The sequence below is a fragment of the Meleagris gallopavo genome, chromosome 3 (assembly GCF_000146605.3).
Source record: "Meleagris gallopavo isolate NT-WF06-2002-E0010 breed Aviagen turkey brand Nicholas breeding stock chromosome 3, Turkey_5.1, whole genome shotgun sequence".
Lineage (NCBI taxonomy): Eukaryota > Metazoa > Chordata > Aves > Galliformes > Phasianidae > Meleagris > Meleagris gallopavo.
This window is the reverse complement of record NC_015013.2, coordinates 23,286,624-23,306,535: the sequence shown is the minus strand read 5'-3', so window position 1 is coordinate 23,306,535 and position 19,912 is coordinate 23,286,624. Positions and strand designations below refer to the sequence as shown.

General features: G+C 35.7%; 1 long non-coding RNA gene across 1 annotated transcript in view; it reads right to left on the bottom strand.

Annotated features, from left to right (window-relative positions):
* Nucleotides 1-19,912, bottom strand: part of LOC116216444 — an 86,028-nt gene that overhangs the window by 18,105 nt on the left and 48,011 nt on the right. The window contains exons 2-3 of the long non-coding RNA XR_004159183.1: nucleotides 14,898-14,948; nucleotides 2,339-2,531 (exon numbers count right to left, since the gene is read on the bottom strand). This is a non-coding gene — a long non-coding RNA (uncharacterized LOC116216444). The remainder of the gene's footprint in view (nucleotides 1-2,338; nucleotides 2,532-14,897; nucleotides 14,949-19,912) is intronic.

The following is a 19,912-nucleotide window of genomic DNA, read 5'->3' as shown; positions in this document are numbered from 1 at the left end:
TCCCACTTCCCATGTAAAAAAAGCAATAAAAAGAGGAAACCTTCTAACTCCACCCCCCATGCAATTTTATTTAATGTCTGTTACATTTCATACAATATATGAGTGCCAATACTTCACCAAATTTTATATTTAGGACAGCCTTCCATCTCAGTCTATGCGGAGAGGCCTCCTTGGGAACTCACAACATGAAGTTCATGTAAAGATTAATTTTTTATCATTTGGTCCTTGGCAATTAAAGAATGCTCATCGAAATCTGTGATCATTCAAAAGCTCAGTAGTCATGAAGCAGTCTTGAAAAATCTATATATTACTTCAAGACGATTAGTCAATTGAAAAAAGTAGTTAAAAGCAGGTCTGGTAGAATGATAAATCATTTACCTGACATTGAATAAAAAGAAAAATTGATAATGAACGTGGATTTTTTAGAAACATATTCCCATTATCTTCAACTTTCTATATATATGGACATGTGAAGCAAACCTAGGGCAATCTGCAACTGTATTTGCAAATCAGTTGTCTAGCCTTTTTTTTTTTAAGAGATTTTGGTGAGAGGTGGCAAAGAAGCAGACTCCAGAAAAAGACTCTTATTTTACAACCAGCAATACGTCTCACTGTTTTATCTCAAAAAGTAAAGAATTTCAGAGAAACCTGTCCCTAGCAAGAGCTTGTTTGACATCAAGTATACCAAATGGAGTCATCTCCAGTTAGCTACATCCAGAGATTTTGAGTTCTACAAAAGACAAGATTTTTCTAACAATCTTGTTAGACAGATCCTATTTTGAGGAAGGAAAGGGGGGGAGAGGAGGGAGGGGAAGGATTTTTGTCTTGTTTTGGGTTGCTTTTTGATTGTTTGTTTGCTCCATAACTACACAACAAATTTGAGTTTCATCATACTTTTCATTTCTAACACTAAGCCTGGGAGGATACACTGTATTGTGACTTAACCCAGCAGGCTGCTAAGCACCACAGTTCACTCCCTCCTCCCCAGTGAAAAAAGCAAAAAAAAAAAAAGCTTAAACTCCTTGGTTAAGGACAGTTGAATAGGACAGAAATTGAATGAAAATAATAATAATGATTATAGGATATACAAAACAAGTGATGAAATACACAGTTGCGCACCAACCACCAAGCAATGTCCAGCCAGTTCCTGAGCAGTGCTAGCCCCTCTCAGGCAACTCACTCCAGTTTTATTGTTCAGCATGATGCCATACAGTATGGAATATTCCTTTGCCAGTTTATGTTCTGGTTCTGTCTCCTCCCTCTCCTTGTGCCCCTCCAGCCTCCTCACTGGCAGGGCACTGTGAGAGGATGAAAAGTCCTTCACTTTAAGTACTGCTCATCAACAAATAAAACACTGGTGTGTTATCGGTATTGTTTTCTCCTAACCCAAAACACAACACCATGCCAGCTACTAGAAAGAAAATGGAAATGAATCCCAGCCAAAACCAGGACACTGTGTCATATGGTTACATCGACAAATTATATTTTTCTGATGCACCTATGAAATGCTTGAGAACTGAAAATCTCAAATGGCCATGTTTACTAATTTACTATATTGAGCTGTCATTCCACCCAGTTTTTTCAGGCCTATGTTAGAGCTTTCACTCACAAAAATAACGGGCCCCTCCCTAAACACACAAAAATCACCTCACTAAAAGTCACACACAGGAAGCCACAGACCGCCTCCAACTTCAAAGACAGAAAGACATCTCATATCAAGTAAAAAAGTCACTCCAAATCACATTAGAATATGGCTAGAATGTTCCTGGAAAGGAACATTACTTAAACAAGCACTAGGAATGACAGCAAGCTGAGGTTTTTATTCACTGCTTCCCACAAACACTTCTGCTGTCACCAAAGTTAAAACCATATGCACACATGACCTACAAAGGGCATGATTTCCCAAGGATGATGAGTGCCTAAACCTCTGCATGAAAAATATTCAATATTTTTTTTTCAAGTTCTCCATTTGAAAAAAACATATATCCAAATCTTCTAAGAGGCAAAAGAATGTTACTGCGTAAGATACAACAGATGTGGTTGTGCCTTATGAAATAAGAAAAATGGCATTCAGCCTTCCCCAGCTGCTGGTTTCACATCAAAATTGTTAATTTCCATGACCTTTTTATAAACGTGAAAAAGCCTACATGCATTGCTCTTACAAACATCTGTCAAAACCTAGGTCCTCACTCCATGAAAACTTTTTCAATATGTGATCTCATCAGTAAGGAATAAAGCTCAGGACATTTGCGGCAATCTCAGTAATGAAATGACAGTAACGGCAGAAAGCATACTTGTTTCTATACCTTATTAAAGTCCAAATCTAGAGCTGACATACCACAATAAGCTCTTGACAAGTGGTGAAATTGCAAGGGTGCACTAGCCCAGGAATCATCCATGTTTGCTTCATTATCTCAGGGATGATGGCTGTCATGAGTAGATCGCTTTGTTCTCCCATCAAACTGAGTGGCAGTGGGATGCCTTGCTCCATTTCTGGAAGACCTACAGACTGGGAATACCTGCAAGTTGAGCTGAGAAAATATTATATGTTATAAAGATGGAAAAGACACTTCTATAATTTTTCAAAGAAGGTATTTGTATTTTATCAGAAAATAAGTGTAATGTAATTCTTTGTTCTGAGGAGATTTACTTCAGCAGAACACAAGAAACGGCTATAGCAAATGTATCACCGGGTTGACAGGCTCAGGGTCAGGATGGAGGAGTAAGATGCTTCTTTCACCATTCAGCAAGACCTGCTTATGCTTCACAGAACTGGAACCATCCATTACCCTGCTTCTAAATGCAAGCCCAGAGACAACATATTGTTGAAAGTAACAATAGTATTTAGCCCAGAGTTTATAAAACAACTTCTTCCTTGCAACACTTGCAAGAATTCATAAGTAATTCAAGAAAATGAAGAAAAGGCCTAAAATTAACTTGCCACTTAATGTTAAGCCACTGTGATGGGTAGAGTTCAAAATTGGCTCAGATGATTTGACATGAAATAGTTCTCGCCTTAATCTACCCTTTTAAACACAGGTGTGTCTTCAGGATTAGAATCCTCCTGTTGCCAGCCAATGGAGAAAGGGATATTGATACTGATTCATGCCATTATAAAACAAATGAAATGAAACTCTTTCTGAAGGTGTGTTTCTTTATCAAGTAGCAAATTCTAGATGACTTTCTTACACTAGACAATTAATTTTGCAGAAATAGTTTTGCTTTCTAAACCTAGTCCTAGAAAGATGCATTAGCCATTAGACAGTAGGAAGTTAAGGCAGCTTTCCAATAAACTGAGATGGTACTGAAAAAGGAGAATTTTAAAATACTTTCAAAGTTTTTTCTGTGTAGCTCATTAGGTTGAGAAGCACTGATATTTATATTAACGTGTTTTTTTTTTTGTTGTTTTTCCTGTGGATACCCTAAGGTGTCTGTCTTACAGTTGCACTGCAGTGTTAAATCACCTGATCATCTTGGGTGGTGAAATGAGTGGCTTGGTAGACAAGGAGAGCTTTGGAAATGATCTGCCTTTACTTTGCTAACACCATTTCCATTAGGATTCCCATAGATAAGCTGATAATTATGAACTGAATTTACAGACAGTGAGGTAGATTGAAAACGGTCTGAACAGCACAGTTTAGAGGGTGATGACTGTCAGTGAATGCCTATTTTTTCTGCATGGAGGAATTCAGTGACTCACCTTTGCTTCATCTGCATTTCCATGTCAGATGCCATTCTGTCAGATTGCTCCTCTGCTGCCATTTATCACATGGCAACAAAATGTAATGGAATATTCATGGGAAGATTCAAACTATTGCCATACCACCAACATCCACCTCTGGTACCATGGGCCAACATGACAAAATAGGAGGCATTACGAAGTGGCCTTGTATTCAAGCTTCTTAAGGCCAGCTAACAGCTGTTACAGCAGTGAAGTGTGAGTCCTTTCTCAGTTATACATATAGTAAAACATAAAAATTTGCCCAGTGTAGCCTTCTGCAAAGAGCTCCCTATTGAATTTGATAGGAGAACAAAAACTGTGTACACAGATAAAACTCACAGAAGTTTCCAGCAGACCAATTTAAGATAAAGCAGATGATACCATCTGAAGATGGCCAGACCAAGAAGCTAAGTGCATGCTGCTTCCACAAATCCTCTGAGCAGCCATTATAGCTTCCCCAGAAGCATAATTTCAAAGTGCTGTTGCAAAAGGTCATTTTGCACACCACGTTGTTACCGTGAGTGAAAAAGCCTCAAAGGAAGTTCTCACATAGAAATCATTAAAAATCCATGAAAGCTTTAAATATGGAATCAGACTAGCACTAGCTGAATCCAGAGAAGCTTTAATTCAGCTTCACCTATTTCCCTACTTACCATCATATACAGGTTCTTTATACACCTGACATTGCTGAAAGTAATGCCTCCTATTTATTTCTATGGAAACTACAGTATATGTAAAGAGTATAATAACACCTAGTATAAGAGCAAATTCTTAGCTACAAAATGCTATTTTTCAACACAGTCACCACCATGATCTGTGCATTTTTGCCAGCCATGAACAAGAGCCTGCATGGTGCACTAGTTAAAATCTGCATCTGCAGACGTGACCTACTGTCACTACTGCCACTACTGAAACACATCACCCACCACCTTACTGTGTTCACATCCTCTGTTTGGTCTCCATAAGCATTCACCAAGTGTCAGTGAATGTCAATGGTGCCATTTTTTCTGCATGGAGGAATTCAGTGACACACTTCTGCTTCATTTGCACTCCCATATCAGATGTCATTCTGTCAGTCTGCCCCTCTGTTCCTGTCTGTCACACAGCAACAAAATTTGATGGAATACTGATGGGAAGGTTCAGCCTCTACTTTCATACCACAAACATGTGTCTATGATGTTGTGGCCCGATGTAATAAAATAGGCACTTTCAGTGCAGCCCTCATAGGTTTACCTATAGAGAACGTCTTATCCCCTAGCTAAGATTTGACAAATTGTACAACTCAAAACTCAAGGAACTCTGTATGTTCCCCAAGAAAGCTAATATGTTGCTAATGAACATCACATTATAAGATTCTGATCTCAGGTCGAGAGTCACAGAAATAACAATTACATAACCAAATTAATTACCTTCATTTTAACTGCAGTGTCATCACTGCCAATAGTAATACACAATACAGCAGCTGTAAAACAGCTTCCATCTAGTAAGTGCTTTCCTTTTTTGCATTCTTTCTAGTATACCATTTTCTTAATATTGCATTATCTTAGTTGGTACCTAGGTGGTATTTCATATTTGTCAGATATTTAATCTCATTCATTAGAACATACTTCTTACTTGAATTTTATCTAGTAATATTGCCATCTTGTTAAGATTTTTGGATCTGTCATTTATTATTCATCGAGTGTTAATTACTCTCCACAGACGGGAGTCAACAGGAGAAAGTATCCATTGAATATTACATCCTTTAAAAAATTAAAACAAAAACAGAAAAAGAAGAAGAAGAAAAGAAAGCTCACAAAAGTAGACAACACTTTTCATTGCCATTTACCATGAATCTTTTGAATCTAAAATATTACAACAGAAAATATTTGTTTTGTGAGAGGGACTGGGTAGAAGTTAAATACATGCACCAGATGAAAATACTTGCATGCTACTCAGTTGATATTACTTTCTGTGTTTCTGTGATCTGAAGCCTCTGGTATTTCCTCCCAGACTGTAAACTCTAACTTGAAGTTTAAATGTCTCCCTTAGCCTTCTACTTAATGTGAATATAGTCTTTAGGATTTCCAGATTCTATTTGATGAATGTAACTAGGATATTGTCATATGACTGTAAGGCCACCTGACAAAGTGTTGGGAATAAGTAGTCGCATTTTGAAGTGCTAAATGCCTGAGTAGCTGGATTCCACTACGAATTATCTTGCCAGGACACTTTTCCTATGAGGCAGATATGAACAAGCTGGTGAGAAAAGGCAACATTATTCACCTCTGAGTTTATGAGTCTCAGTATATACACTTTTCATGTCATAAAACTCCAGAAGTACTTATACAAACACATACAGTGATATGAAACTCAGCTAATTTCTAGTTTTATAGCGAGACTAAATATAATGGGATGCAAATGACTTACTATATGCAGTGACTGAATCATGAAAACAGCTGCTCAGGACTCTAACTCATTAAAGAGTCATCTCCATGGGAAATTGAGCAGGCTGAAAGTAAGCTGCCAAGATATCAGGAACTAGGTCCCTGAACAGTGAGATTTACAAAGAAACAGAAAGCCTTAGCAGAAGCCTCCTGTCCCTCTGACAGCACCAGGCAGCAGCATGCCATCAAAACTGAGAAGCAAGCAAGTCAGTTTCTCCCAAGAGCAGAGACAGAAATCAGTGTGTTCCCATCAAAACATTTTGTCAGATTCAGAATACATTTTTCTTATGGAATTTTTTCAATGATTCTTCCTAAAGTGTCAGGCTATTAATAAATTTCCCAACTGCACCTTCAGGGTCATCATGATAGCAAAACCCATAAAGTCATTATTGTAGTTATTCCTTTTTCTTCTGTTTTCTTCCTTCCTTCCTGGATTTTGATGTTGAAAGAACACTACTCTATGTAAAATGATTCATTAATATTAATCAGAAGAAATAGATGGTGAAGGAGAACACAGTTAATGATTGCTTAGAGAAGCTTCTATTTCATTGAATTATTTTATTATAAGTTGCTAAAACTATAATTAATTTTCATAAAAACTGTCAAGATGTGTTGACTTTGCAGTTTTTTATTAGAGAACAAGGAACAGAGACCGGGACGACGGTCTATTCAATGTCAAAATGTGGGTTTTTTTTGCTGAGAAACAAAATTTTAATATACACACTCTCATGAAAATACAGTGGTGTCCAAAACTTAGGTCAATCCTGAAAATGTTCTTGACTTTTTACTGATGGAAAAAGGGACATATAGCTAATTACTTGACAAGTAATTTGATCATTTGTTGCACTATAATTAAATAGCTACATCCCTAAGAATACTCTTTGAATTATGGGAGTACTGTGGCTTGGAGCCTAGAGTCCCCTCACAGTCTATTACCATCCTAAAAACATAATATTAATTGCAATAATATTTTACTCTGGAAATAATTAAGACCCTTGAGAGCTTCTTTCATATGTTACATAAGTAAGCTCCAAATACTGATGACTGAGTTGAATAATCAATATGAGTTGATAAATATCTTCCTTTCCCTCCATTTCCAAACATGGGGATAGAGATAAATTAAGACACTGGCCAACAATATCTGCAAACAGTTCAGAGGATGAGACAAAAAAGCTTAATTTGAAGTTATATTTTTTGTACTGACTGCAGGGATCATCATATGGATCCACTGCAAAGACAAGAATTAAATAATGGATTACACATCCTTCTAAAAAGTGAAACAAAAGAAAATTCTCATAATTTCAGAAAAGGCAAAACAGTATCAAAGAGAAACAGAATAACAGCAGAAAATATACAGAGTTGTATTTCCAATTCCCTTATAAGAGTGGTCTTTTGGAAATGTTAAGTAGTAGATGAAAAACTGAACAGCAGGAGACATTTTTTTACCCAGTCTACTACTATTCAAAGTCAAATTATGAGCCATCAAGCCATGCTGCAGGTACAATTAGTGTGCAAATACTCTCCTCATGCAACTTCTATAGCTCTACTAACGGTAAGTCCTTTTTATTACTGCACATGGAAAACAATGTCAACACAATAAACCTGTTCTTACCGAGAAATTAACCTGAATAAAGTACATGCAATGGTGTACAGCTAGAAGGAAAAGACACATCAAATGCCTTATTAGAATGAGGTCCATTTCTAAAGCTCTTCCCAGCAGTGAATAAATTTGGAACAAAAAAAATATCTGGTAATTATTCCTGGACCAGAAAATAGGAAGCATTTCTGGCAGCAATTTCCACCATGATTCATAATTTCATTGTCTGCTGACAGAAAATAATGAAAGAAGAAAGAAGAGTTTACAATTTATGGTATGTTTATAAAGAGTTAAAATTGGCAGAAAGAGGGAAAAAATACAGACGTAAAGAGAAGGAATGAAATGCATGGATGAGTTTAAGGAAAACATAACAAGAAGGACAAATCTCAGTTTGTTATACTACTGTAAAAAGATAACTTTCAGGCATCCATGCTAAAAATACAGTTCCACTGCCACGGAACATGCAAGCTACATTCATATTTTGAAAACTCTTTTTTTTTTTTATTTCACACAACTCATTTTGAAAGCCAAAATATAACAAAATATAATTTCTATGCCATACACAATTTTTGCAGAGCAGTGAGGGAATATTAAGGAAAGAAGGGCTCACACTTGCATGGGTGTTTTATTGTTCATTAGGATTTTTTCCAGTTTAATAACTGCAAATTGTCTTTCAGAAATTTAAGCATTGCAAAGTCACCTTATAAATCTTTCATTATCTATCAGTTGAAATCTTATACTGATTAGACATGTGGTAGAAGCATAAATGGAGTTTATAAATCAGTTTAGCTCAGCTCAAATCAGTAAAATTCAAGTTCACAAGGTCACCTGACCTTATAATAAAATAACAAAAGAGGGATGACCTTAGTATAGGATGATTTTTTATGGCTACTTCCAAGTACAGAAGTAGAATAGAATAGAGCAGTTCAGTTGGAAAGGATCTTCAAAGGTATCTAGCACAACTGCCTGATCTCTTCAGAGTTAACCAGAAGTTAAAACATACTTGTGAGGACATTGTCCTAACACCACTTAAACACTGACAGTCATGGAGCATCAACCACCTCTCCCAAAATCCTGCTACATTATTGGACCACCCTCAAGATTAAAACAAAAAAAACAAAAAAGAAAACAAAAAAAAAACCACACATCGCTAATGCCCAGTCTAAACCAGCTGCTCTTTTTCTATTTGGCTCCTAGTCTGTGCCTGTGTCCAGCATTACTCCATCTCAGGTACTGATAGTTGCTATTTGAAAAGATGCCAGATAGGACATATCAACATATCATACTAGGACTGTCTATATTTTGAATGCAGTCCCTTTTACTGCCCTGACAAGAAACTTGGAATCTAGGTTAAGCAGTCAAATCTAGGAATTTTATCTAAATTCAGATTGGCTCCCAAAGCTGTTTGCTCCAGATGTAAATCAAAATCCCTCTGCTCCCTGCATGTGTCAAATCTCCCATTAGTTGTCAAAATGTACTGAGAGAGAAAATACTTTTGCATGAAGTGAGTGATATTTATCCATCGTATTCCCATGGAATATGTTAGGAAACAAGTGCACAATAAACATCATCAATGTCTGATTATAGTCCTAGTTCTGCCACTACATGAGGTACATTAGATACTTCTTATATCATTATGTGAGATCCACGTGATTAATGCAGCAGATAAACAAGTAAATAAAAGCATGGAGAAAAATGCCTTATTGCTTCAGACATTTTTGCATTTTTTGAGCTAACCTAAACAAAGACATTTTTCATTCAGTATTTTGAATGTAAGAACTGGTAATTTCATCTCCTTAGAATTAAAGAATAGGAAAAAAAATATTCTTACAGAAGCATAATTTTATGCAGATCTTTCTTTTCAGGAACTGAATGCAGTATGAAACATTAAAACCATTGAGCTACTTAGACCATATTAATCTGCAAGAATTGAAGGAAACAACTTCTTGGTTCCAAAATCATTCTACCAAGCCTCACCAGAGTTGAATTCTTCATCCAGAAGCTGATCAGCAGAATTCTTAACTAAACCGATTCTATTACATTTATTTATTTACATTTTACCGGAAGCAATGAAACTGGATGAAGGAAAAAACAAAAAACACAACAAAAAAAAAATATCAAACATAACCATTTTTGCTTTTTGAAGCTTTAGAATCAAGTTAACTTAATAACCAGAGTTGAATTTTTCTGTGCAAAAAGAAGCACTTGCGAAAACACATTGCAGAATTTCACAGTTCTGGAGAAGCCATTTATTTTTCCTAAGGCACTACAAGATATTTATAAAACCACTTCAAGCGAGAAAACTCTGTCATTTAGGATTTAGCTTTAGATATACTCTAACCAGTGACAATTTGAAGCTCTATGTACCAACACTCTGAGTTTCAGTAGTACAAAAGCATTATATATTTCAGTGTCTCTGGAGTCTTTTTGCATTCAAATACAGCAACACAAGACTGGAAAGCAAGCAAGTAGAGATAGCTTTTGCTGGCTTATAGTCTTTATTGCCAATCTGACTTCTGCAGAGAAAGATAGGTATGATGATTGACAGTTTTAATGGTACATTAGTATCTCTACCCACATGTCCTGCTCAAGGTGGTCAGAAGCTGACCTACCATTCAATTAAAAGACAAATTTTCTTTCCTATTCTGATGGTAAAAACATTCACAAGGCTGCTCAGTAGCTACACAACAAAGCACAGTGCTGATACTGCAGCTTGTTTCAAATTTTCTGTAAAAATTAAGTTCAACAATATTGTGCATTGTCTTTCTCATGTGCATCTTACCTAGAAATGGTCTTTTCCCTCCTTAGATTTATACTCTGAGGTTCATTAAAAATTTTATTACCCATTACAGTAAGTTCTATTCCTTAACTGAAACAACAAAGTTATGTCAATTCTTAGTAAAATTCTTAGAGAATCATAGAAAAATGCAGTTAAACATATAGTAGAGTATGCATCCAAGTACATTAAAGGCTATGTTACATTTGCAAGCATACTTCTGATTATGTGATTCTCTACTTATCTGCTCTAATAGTGGTAAAATGCATCTCTATATTCAATTCACTTCATCTTGATACAATAACATGATGATTCACACATTCTTCAGGTTTGGGTGATGACCCAGTTCAAGGAGACAGGAAAATATCAGTGATGTTTAATCAGATTTGGGTATATACTTTAAAGAGGTGCTTTTAGACTTAGAAAAGGTTTCAGAATCATGTAACCCAGTAATATGAAGGTGAACTACGTTTGTATGTACAACATACATAGCAGTAATGTAAAGGAAAGCAGGATCAACTTCTGAAAGTAGTTAATATGAATAGATTCAAATAAGCACGTACTTATTTCCATTTTTATAAAACTGATCATTAAACATGCACTGAGTGTGAAGCAAGTGGTGTCTGAATAATATAACATGTAATAAAATGTTTATTACATTTTCTATATTGTTGAATTCAAACCCGCCAATATTTAAATGTGGTGTTAATGCATACCAATAGGAAGGACCAATAACTATTATTCTACAAATGGTTATTATAGTAAAAATTCCAAAAACTGATAAAATATATCCTCTTAAAACTGTTATGAGTAAAGGTTATAACTAAAATGAATGTGTATACAGTTTTCCTTCTGTTGGCTACAAACAAAATGTACAGCCTCAAAACCCAGCTGAGAGAACATTCAGATCACAGGGGAATATCTTATTCCAGAGCAACAACACTCTTTTCAAGTCATTCTGAGCAGAGAGCAATCAGTTGACACTGGGCCAGAGAATAAGGACATAGTCTACAGAGTGATGCTCTCAACAGGAGGTGTGATAGTAGAGGTTCTGCTGAATACTCCTCTGGAGAGTTTCATGCTGTGTATTACATACTGATTTCTGAGAGAAAAACTTGAGTTTTTTAATTTTGCATTTAAAAAAAGCCAGAGGCATCTAATCTAAAATAAATACTAGAATGAACATAGCAACCCCATAGTAATCTTATGGCTAATTTGCATTAAATACATTTGAAACTTGACAACAAGAGACAGAATGTCGAGTAGGTTGAATTTATAACCTTTGCTTATTGCTAAAAAAAATTAAAATCACATTTACACAAAAGGTAAATTATACTTTTCAAGAACGGAGTAACAGTGGTTACCTCATAATAGATTTCGGTCTAAAAACACAATACAGATGGCTTATGTGGACCATCTGATCACCATGGTGAAGCTTTTCATGCTTCTATAATCTGTCAAGATAGATCACTTTTATTTTAGCAACAACTTTTCAAACTTTGGAAAAATAAAATCTCTATTGAAAGACTAGTAGACCACAAATAAATCTGCACCACACTTAATTGTCTTAATGAAATCAAGAGGAACTCAGCATAGGCAAAGAGAAAAACATGCCTCTGGTAACCAGTTAACATAAACATTGCACACATGCAGGGCAGTGTAGGACATTATCATTATTCAAAAGACTGTTGGTTTTTTTTTCATAAGCCAGGTTCCACAGCCAGTTCACGCCTCCAATTGTGCAATATAGGAGGGAGAGAAAATTGCCAAGACGAAGAGATCCAGTTATGACAGCAGGGTGCAGAGGTTTCTCCCAGGACGAAATAAGACATAAGAAGAGATTCCCTTTTTGCAGAAAAAAGTAGAGTGATTTGAGCAACCCTAATAATAAATACCTCATTTTATTTATTGGTTGAGGCAAAAATTAACTGTAAAAATTTGTAAAAAGCATAAAAATGTTAGTTTAACATAAATGACAGTTCTCATAATGATAAAATTTGTGTTAAAATTTCCCAGCTAACTCATCTTATTATTGTGATATTTTATTTGACCTCAGAGTATTATTTGGTGATAGAATTTAGATTGCTTTTAATAAACCATCACATAGGATGACTAATTAGTTGACTGATTATAAACACATAAGACTGCTTTGCCAATTAACAAAAGCCATGGGAAAATTTTGTCTCAGTAGGCTTATTTTAAAAATCTGAAGCCATAAATGGCTTAGTACAATTAATAATAGCTTTCTGCAGCCAGTCTACATAAAAATAATAATAAAATGAATAAATAAATAGAATTAAAAAACATACCACCTCTCAGTACTTCAAAGACACCCAGAGACACTAAAAGATAAGCCAGAAGAAGAGATTCTCTGGTAAGTATGGTATTTTCACTGTTACCTGTAGAGTGAGCAGCATACTGCATATAGATAAGTTGCAAGATCATTTATTGAAAGATGATTTTCTGTAAAGCAGAAGACAGAGTGCTGAGACAAACAGACAGCTGGTCTGTACAGTTCCAGTATGGACAGAAATTGTGTATTTTGACAGGAATTTAGGTACACTTATATGCTGATAAATCTGAGGTGTTGAGAAAGTAAAGTTGTCATTAAACAGTACTCCCAAGAGGCATTTCCCCCTCATTTTTGCAAGCTTTCAAACCTCTGGTCTGTAATGTGAGCTAAATGAGGCAGTCCAACCAAATTGTGGTTGATAACAGAATGGCAAACGTAATACTTCAGATTTAAGAAAGCCAGCCAGACTTCAAGTTTAGGAACACCAAGCTCTATACAGAATAGAACTTGATAAACGTCTCATTATTAGTGTGCTTTATATGTATAAAATAACCGCATCATGACCATTTTGAAAATTATGGGAAAAAGATAACAATAAAACAATGGAAAAAATGTGGTCTGAAAAGACATTACTTTCAACAAAGGACAGTAAATTTGTTCACACGCCATACATTTGATTTTGAGGACTGTAAGAAGACAACACTGAGAAGCTTTGAAGATGAATTTTCAAAAGTGGAAGCATGAGTATAAAATTGGAATTTAGGTTTTTGACTTCAAATAGACCAGAAGTTTAGAGGATTAGTCAAGCTGAAGTTCAGAAACTTAAGCCCTGTACATGGAGATAGAAGCATAGTATACAATTGTAGCATGTGAGAGTGTGGCATAGGCTCAGCTACTCAGGCAAAATACTGGAGTTACTCAGTATCAGCCATTTGGAGCATGAACATTTTCTTTCCCATCATCAGTTTAGATTGTCTCCTCATCAGCATAGGCCACAGGAAACATTTTATAGTTAGAATAACCACCAACTTAATTATATTTCTGTGCTAAAGTCACCTTCCTAGTTCCTTTAAAATATGAGCAAAATCATGCTACAGTTTCATTCACCTGTGCTTGACCTGAACCACACAGTTCTTCACAATATGCACAGGACCAGCCTTATGGCATGGTTGTAAGCTCTACTTATAAACAGCTTCTGCACATTATAGCTGTTCCTCCCAGCTTCTGAGTGAGCCTCTTTTCTTACTCAAATACAAGTCAATCTTCATATAATGTAAATCTCCAAACACATTTAAGCTATCCCTATACAAGGTTCTGCTTAGCTTTCTAAATATTACCTAGTGGGTATCTACTATCTTCCATAATCTCTTTCAGTTTCTTAAATGTTTTAATGAAATTAAAATATTAGTAATATTTGTGTGCATAGTTTTCAAAGGTAACGGTTTTGGGCATGCTTATACTAAACACATCGTTCACACTCTAAGATTTCTATATCAAAGTAATCTTTGATCCGATTCTTTACACGTTCTGGCAGAAATAACACTAAAATTTCAGCTTTACTATGATCTGGCTTTTAATCGCCTAACAAATGTAAGTATGCATTTTGTTATGGCCTGAAATTTAGGAATCTGTTTGTTTGAGTTTTGTAGCCCCCATCATTTTAAAACCACTGATAACCTGTGGAATAAAATTTGGAATATGGCAAGACTATATTAGGAAGGCTACTGTGAAAGTAATGCCTCCTGTATTATTATGTTGGCCCACAAAGTCAAAGCTAGGTGGTGGTGGTACAGCAGTAGATGTTGAATCTTCCCACTGATATTCCATTACATTTTGTTGCTGCGTGATGGATGGCAGCAGATGGATCCAACATTTTGGATTCACTTTACCAATAGTAGAACCAGGATATCATCAGTTATTAGCAATTTCATCTAGTTTGTCACTGACTGATTATAGCTTTTCCTATAGTCTTCCCATTTTATAGCTGAAGAAGTTCAGATTTTTATTTTATATCTATTTACATTTTAAAGAGATGTTTTTAAAAATTATTTATTACACAATTCAAAGAAAAAGCTATCTGGTACCTTTGTCTGCAGATTGGAATTTTCTTGTGTCTGAAATCCAACTTTACCATCCTGAAAGGAAAAACTGGATATCAGTACATTAAAAAAAGCCCTAAATATTGTTCAGAGTAGATGTTCCATAAATACCAATGCTGGCATTTAAAATGCAGTTTCCTGCATACATAGAGAAGTTGAACTGGCTATTTTGAACTATTATTGAGAAAATTTAGCCATAAAGAATAGTTCCTTAGATCCACTGTGTCCACATCAGTAACACATGACTTAACAACAGCCTCCATTCTGCTTTTGTGTCATTGAGTAGTTTGGAAAAAGAAAAATCATTTTCACTCCTGTCACGACTTTTTATTTTGAAATACCCATTTAGAAATTTAGGCCATACTGAAGTGTACTCTAATTGACTTTTAAGTAGAGCTCAGGGAAACAGCCAAAAGGACCAAAACATGTGTATTAAATACTTCATAGGTGTATCTATTTACCTAGTGAAGTAAGTCATATATGTTCTAAAACAAAATGCATGGTCTATTTTCATAAATATTTAAGAAACCAGTGATAAAAGTTAGGAGACAGATATTACTATTTCTCTTTCTCACTCTGTTCCCAAGTGCCAGAACATGAAATTTAGACAGCTTTGGAAAAAAGGCTATGGCAAATATACACAGACTGAGAATGTAGTTTCCCTGGCAACAAAAAGATCCGAGAACAACTCATTCCTTCAGGTTGCAATTCAGTTTATGAGCTTCCACATCTGCTTGCATAGGAATGAGGCACCTGGGATTACATTTCTAGAATGATGAGTGAGAAATTAGAGAACAATAGACATCACAGAGCTAATTTGGTGCTGTAATGGAAATGAGTCCTCTGATGTTTGTTGTCATGGACCACCCAGAACATCTGAGTACACTAGAATTCATGCCCTGATTAAGCATCCAGCCTTTTACGTACTTACCTTGGCAGGAGCCAATAGCTGTGAGAACCAAAGAAGACGCTCTCCTGCTTTGCACTAATAAGAGTTAATAGACTATTTTGTTAAACAAAACATATGCATTCCTTCCTACTAAGAAAGAATACAAACCAGAGGAAGGAGGAAATATAGCAAGTCAGATGGTGATTAGGCACTTCTGTTTGCTATTTCAAAGAACAACAGGTGCAAAAAAGAAAAAACTAATTTGCTAAACAATTTCACTTAACTTTCAAAATGTGTAGAATTACTTCTACTCTGCAGGCTTGGATTGAGGGAATTTACAGTGGTAGGATAATTTTACTTCCTAATGTCTCCTCTGTAAATACCTGGTGTTTGCATTTATTCACTATATGCAAACAATTTGTATGGATACCATCACTCCATATGGCCTATTTTATTCAGCCCATCATCCACAGGAGAACTACAACAGCTAGGCTGCAATTAGTACATCTGAGAAGTAAGTGAGCTTACAAAACTTGTATTCAACACCTTTTACTCAGCAGCCATATGGTACTATACCAGTTCAACTGACTGAAATTGTTTGTAAAGATTATTACATAGGTCACTCTGAAAGTAATGCCTCCTATTCATTTCCATGGAAACTACATCTGATACAAAGAGCACGACAACACTATTTGATAGAGAAAATTCTCAGCTATAAGACATTATCTATCTAGTCATCACCATGTACAAGAGCTTGCGTGTCATACTCATAAAAATCTGCACAGAGGTGAGCCCACTGTCGCTGTCAGTACTGCCCACTGCTACACTGTGCTCACACCCCCTGTTTGGTCTCCATATGTGTTCATCAAGTGTCAAGGAATGTCAGTGGGTGTCATTTTTCCTGCATGTAGGAATTCAGTGACACACTTCATACGTGCTTCCATGTCAGAAGTTAGTTTGTCAGACTACCCTTCTGCTACCATTTGCCATGAAGCAAGAAATGGAATGTAATATTAGTGGGAAGGTTAAACCTTTGCTGCCATACCACCAACGTTCACCTTTGATGTTGCGGACCAGCATCATAAAATAGAAGGCATTTCTTTTGGAGCAGCACTTGTGTTACAGATGAATTTTGTGGATAAAACAATGTCTAAAGTTTTATTCTTTTTTGTTGTTGTTGTTATTGTTGTAATCCTTTTTGTTTTGTTTCTAAGAACTTCTAATATTCTCTCGTGAGTAAAAATGAAAGTATGAGTGAATGCAATATTGCTGCTTCACCCACTAAACTTGTTCCATTCATGTCTAAATATCCCTGTTATAGATTTCTAATGCTCAAAAATGTGCTGTAAGCTATTATACATATAACTGGAATAATCCATAGGATCTGTCTTGTGAAGAAAGTCACCAGTAGTTGCTTGCTATGGCGTGGTTCTTTTCAATCTATAAGATAACATTTTTCTAAGAGTTTTTTAAATGCAAGGCTCAAGTGTATTCAAGAAAGCATAGGAAATATTTATTTACTATCTCCTTTAGAACTATAGTATCTATTTTTCTAACATAGTCATGAAGTCACTCTACCAAACAGGAAAAAAAAGAAAAAAAAGCATCAGTTTTACAGTCTGATTTAATGTTGTTGTGAAATTAATTCAATAGCATTCCGTCAGTCACAGTTTTTCACCTTTTGTATACTTGGACCTAATGAAAAGTTCAAACTTTTAGAAGAGCATTTAATGCATTCAACATTGAAGTATCAGTAACCAGACAATTTTCAGGTGAAGTCCTTATCTTAAACCTCTCATGTGAGCACTTCATCTGTGACCCCTCTTATCACTCTATATGACTGTACTTGTATGAGCTTGATAGTGTGCTTCTTTTCATGCTTCTTTTCAAGCAAATGCAGGTGGAACATTCTCCACAAAGACCCATAGCATATTCACATGAAGGTGAATATAAAGGGGTCTTTGTTTCCATATTCATTAACACAAGTTAAACTTGTGTAATCAAAAGTGTAGCTTCCTATTGCATAGACTGTGCATCAGATTTAGGAGAACCAAGCAGAGATATTTCATCTAACATATATTTATTTATTTTTAATTATAATTACTTCACACTGTACAGCAAATTTCTCTGTAGCTTTCTGCTTCAACAAAAGCAGAATGTGAAGTGGAAATAAACCCCGCATTTTAGTTTGTTTTTTTTTAAATCTCTCACTTGCCTGTGTTCAACTGTCAGTTTTTCTGGAGGTTTCATCCTCCCAGCAACTTAGGAGCAGATCCTTGTTTCACTGTATCACCACAAACTGTGAGAAAACCTTCCATCAGATATCCTCCATTATCTTCCACACATCCTCACTATAAACTACACTTCTTTCTATTGTGCAAAATAAGTAACTAAATTGTAACCCTCATAATTTCTACAGCAGCAGAACAAAGCTACAAATGTGCAGGCATTCTTGCTAACGTATCTTTCAGTCCAGAAATGACTTTTCCAAATTTGCTCTGTTAGCCCTTTCAAAAAAGCAGACCCCAAAATTCTGCAGTCTCCTACACTGAGCCCTCTTACCCACCTGCCACTTAATTACTATTTTATGCACTATAGTTATGTAAATTTGATCAATAGCAAAATTTAACATCCCTGTTCTTTATTTTCTTCTTTGTAAATCCCATTTCTGAGGTATGCTTTCCACAAATGCATACTAAATTAAAAGGAGAAAAGAAAGGGATTCTTAATAGGATGCTACTTAAGCCTGATACCTTTTCTTAACATTATGCTGTACAAATGAAGGAATGTGTAAGGCATAAAAGTTCACAATGCTTGAGCTAAGGGTAAGGCTGTACTCAAAAATATATCTAAGCCTGGATGCATGTGTTAAGACACATGGAAAAATAATCTTGTAAGACTAAATGAAAAAAAAAAAAGATGCTACTCAATGCACTGACTTTTCATCAAATCTGAAATAGAAACTGGGAAGCATGGATTGAGAACTTTTCAGTGCTTAATTTGATTATACTGATTAGTCTAGGAGAAAATATTATTGGCACCAGCAGTAAAGAGAATAAATATTAGTAAGAGCACCAATTGTAAGCTTCACAGAACATTAGACATATAGGGACAGAATTGCCTGGGGAACACCAAGGGCTAAATTGAAGGTGAGAAGAGTTACAGGGTATTACAGAATCAACAGCATTAGGATGGCAAGATATTTTCTCTAGATGTTGCTTTGCTAGTAGAGAAAGCATCCCATGCCCCTCAACCTTGGAAGTAAGTCATATATAAGTACAGTTGGAACAAAAATAATTTACAATCCTACTCCAAACTGCATTTATCAAGCACTGGGCTGCTCTGTGGGGACTCCTAAACAACCCTGATCAAAAAGGTTTGCTTAACTTTATTGTGCCTTTCCTCCTGACTCTTCAGTAATTTCCCCCTATTGCCCCATCTCGTTCCAAGTACAGAGCTAACCTCTGTTAAACACTTCCATACTGGCCCCAGATTTTCTGTCATAATCTGCTATTTATTATAAGATTGCCCTATTGCTATTAATTCTGTTAAGCTAGTACCCTACATACACTTTCTTCTGTATGGTATCTTGCTATTTTCATGGCACTACATTGTTAGTAGTGTCTTAAGTTGAGGTGGGCCATCTGCATATGCATCATTCTCCCTTTGAAACATGTAGCAGTCTGAAACTTCTCATGTTATTTTGTTAGTGATGCCACAGGTCAAGGTTTGTCATCTGCATGCAATCCCTAATCATGAATTCATTGAATATCTGAATTTCAAAAGCCAATGAAGGAATGCATTTCAATTTCAAGGCATATCTCTCCGTATGCATCCCTTGAAAATTGGGACTTAAAGATCAACAATGCAGGAGGTGTTTGTGAAAAATATTTACTTATTGATAAGTGGGTGTTTAGAACATTAGTTATAGACTTCTGCAGGTGATGTCGACAGATTTAGCACCTCACTGTTGCTACTCCAGCTATTTTTTATCTTCCAACAGATTGAGCTACTTTCATCTTGTCAAAAAAGGTATTTTCAGTTTCCTTCTTAAATGCAACTTCCTTTAGTTATACCCAGTAAAAAGATTCATCTAATGCAAAAATCCATC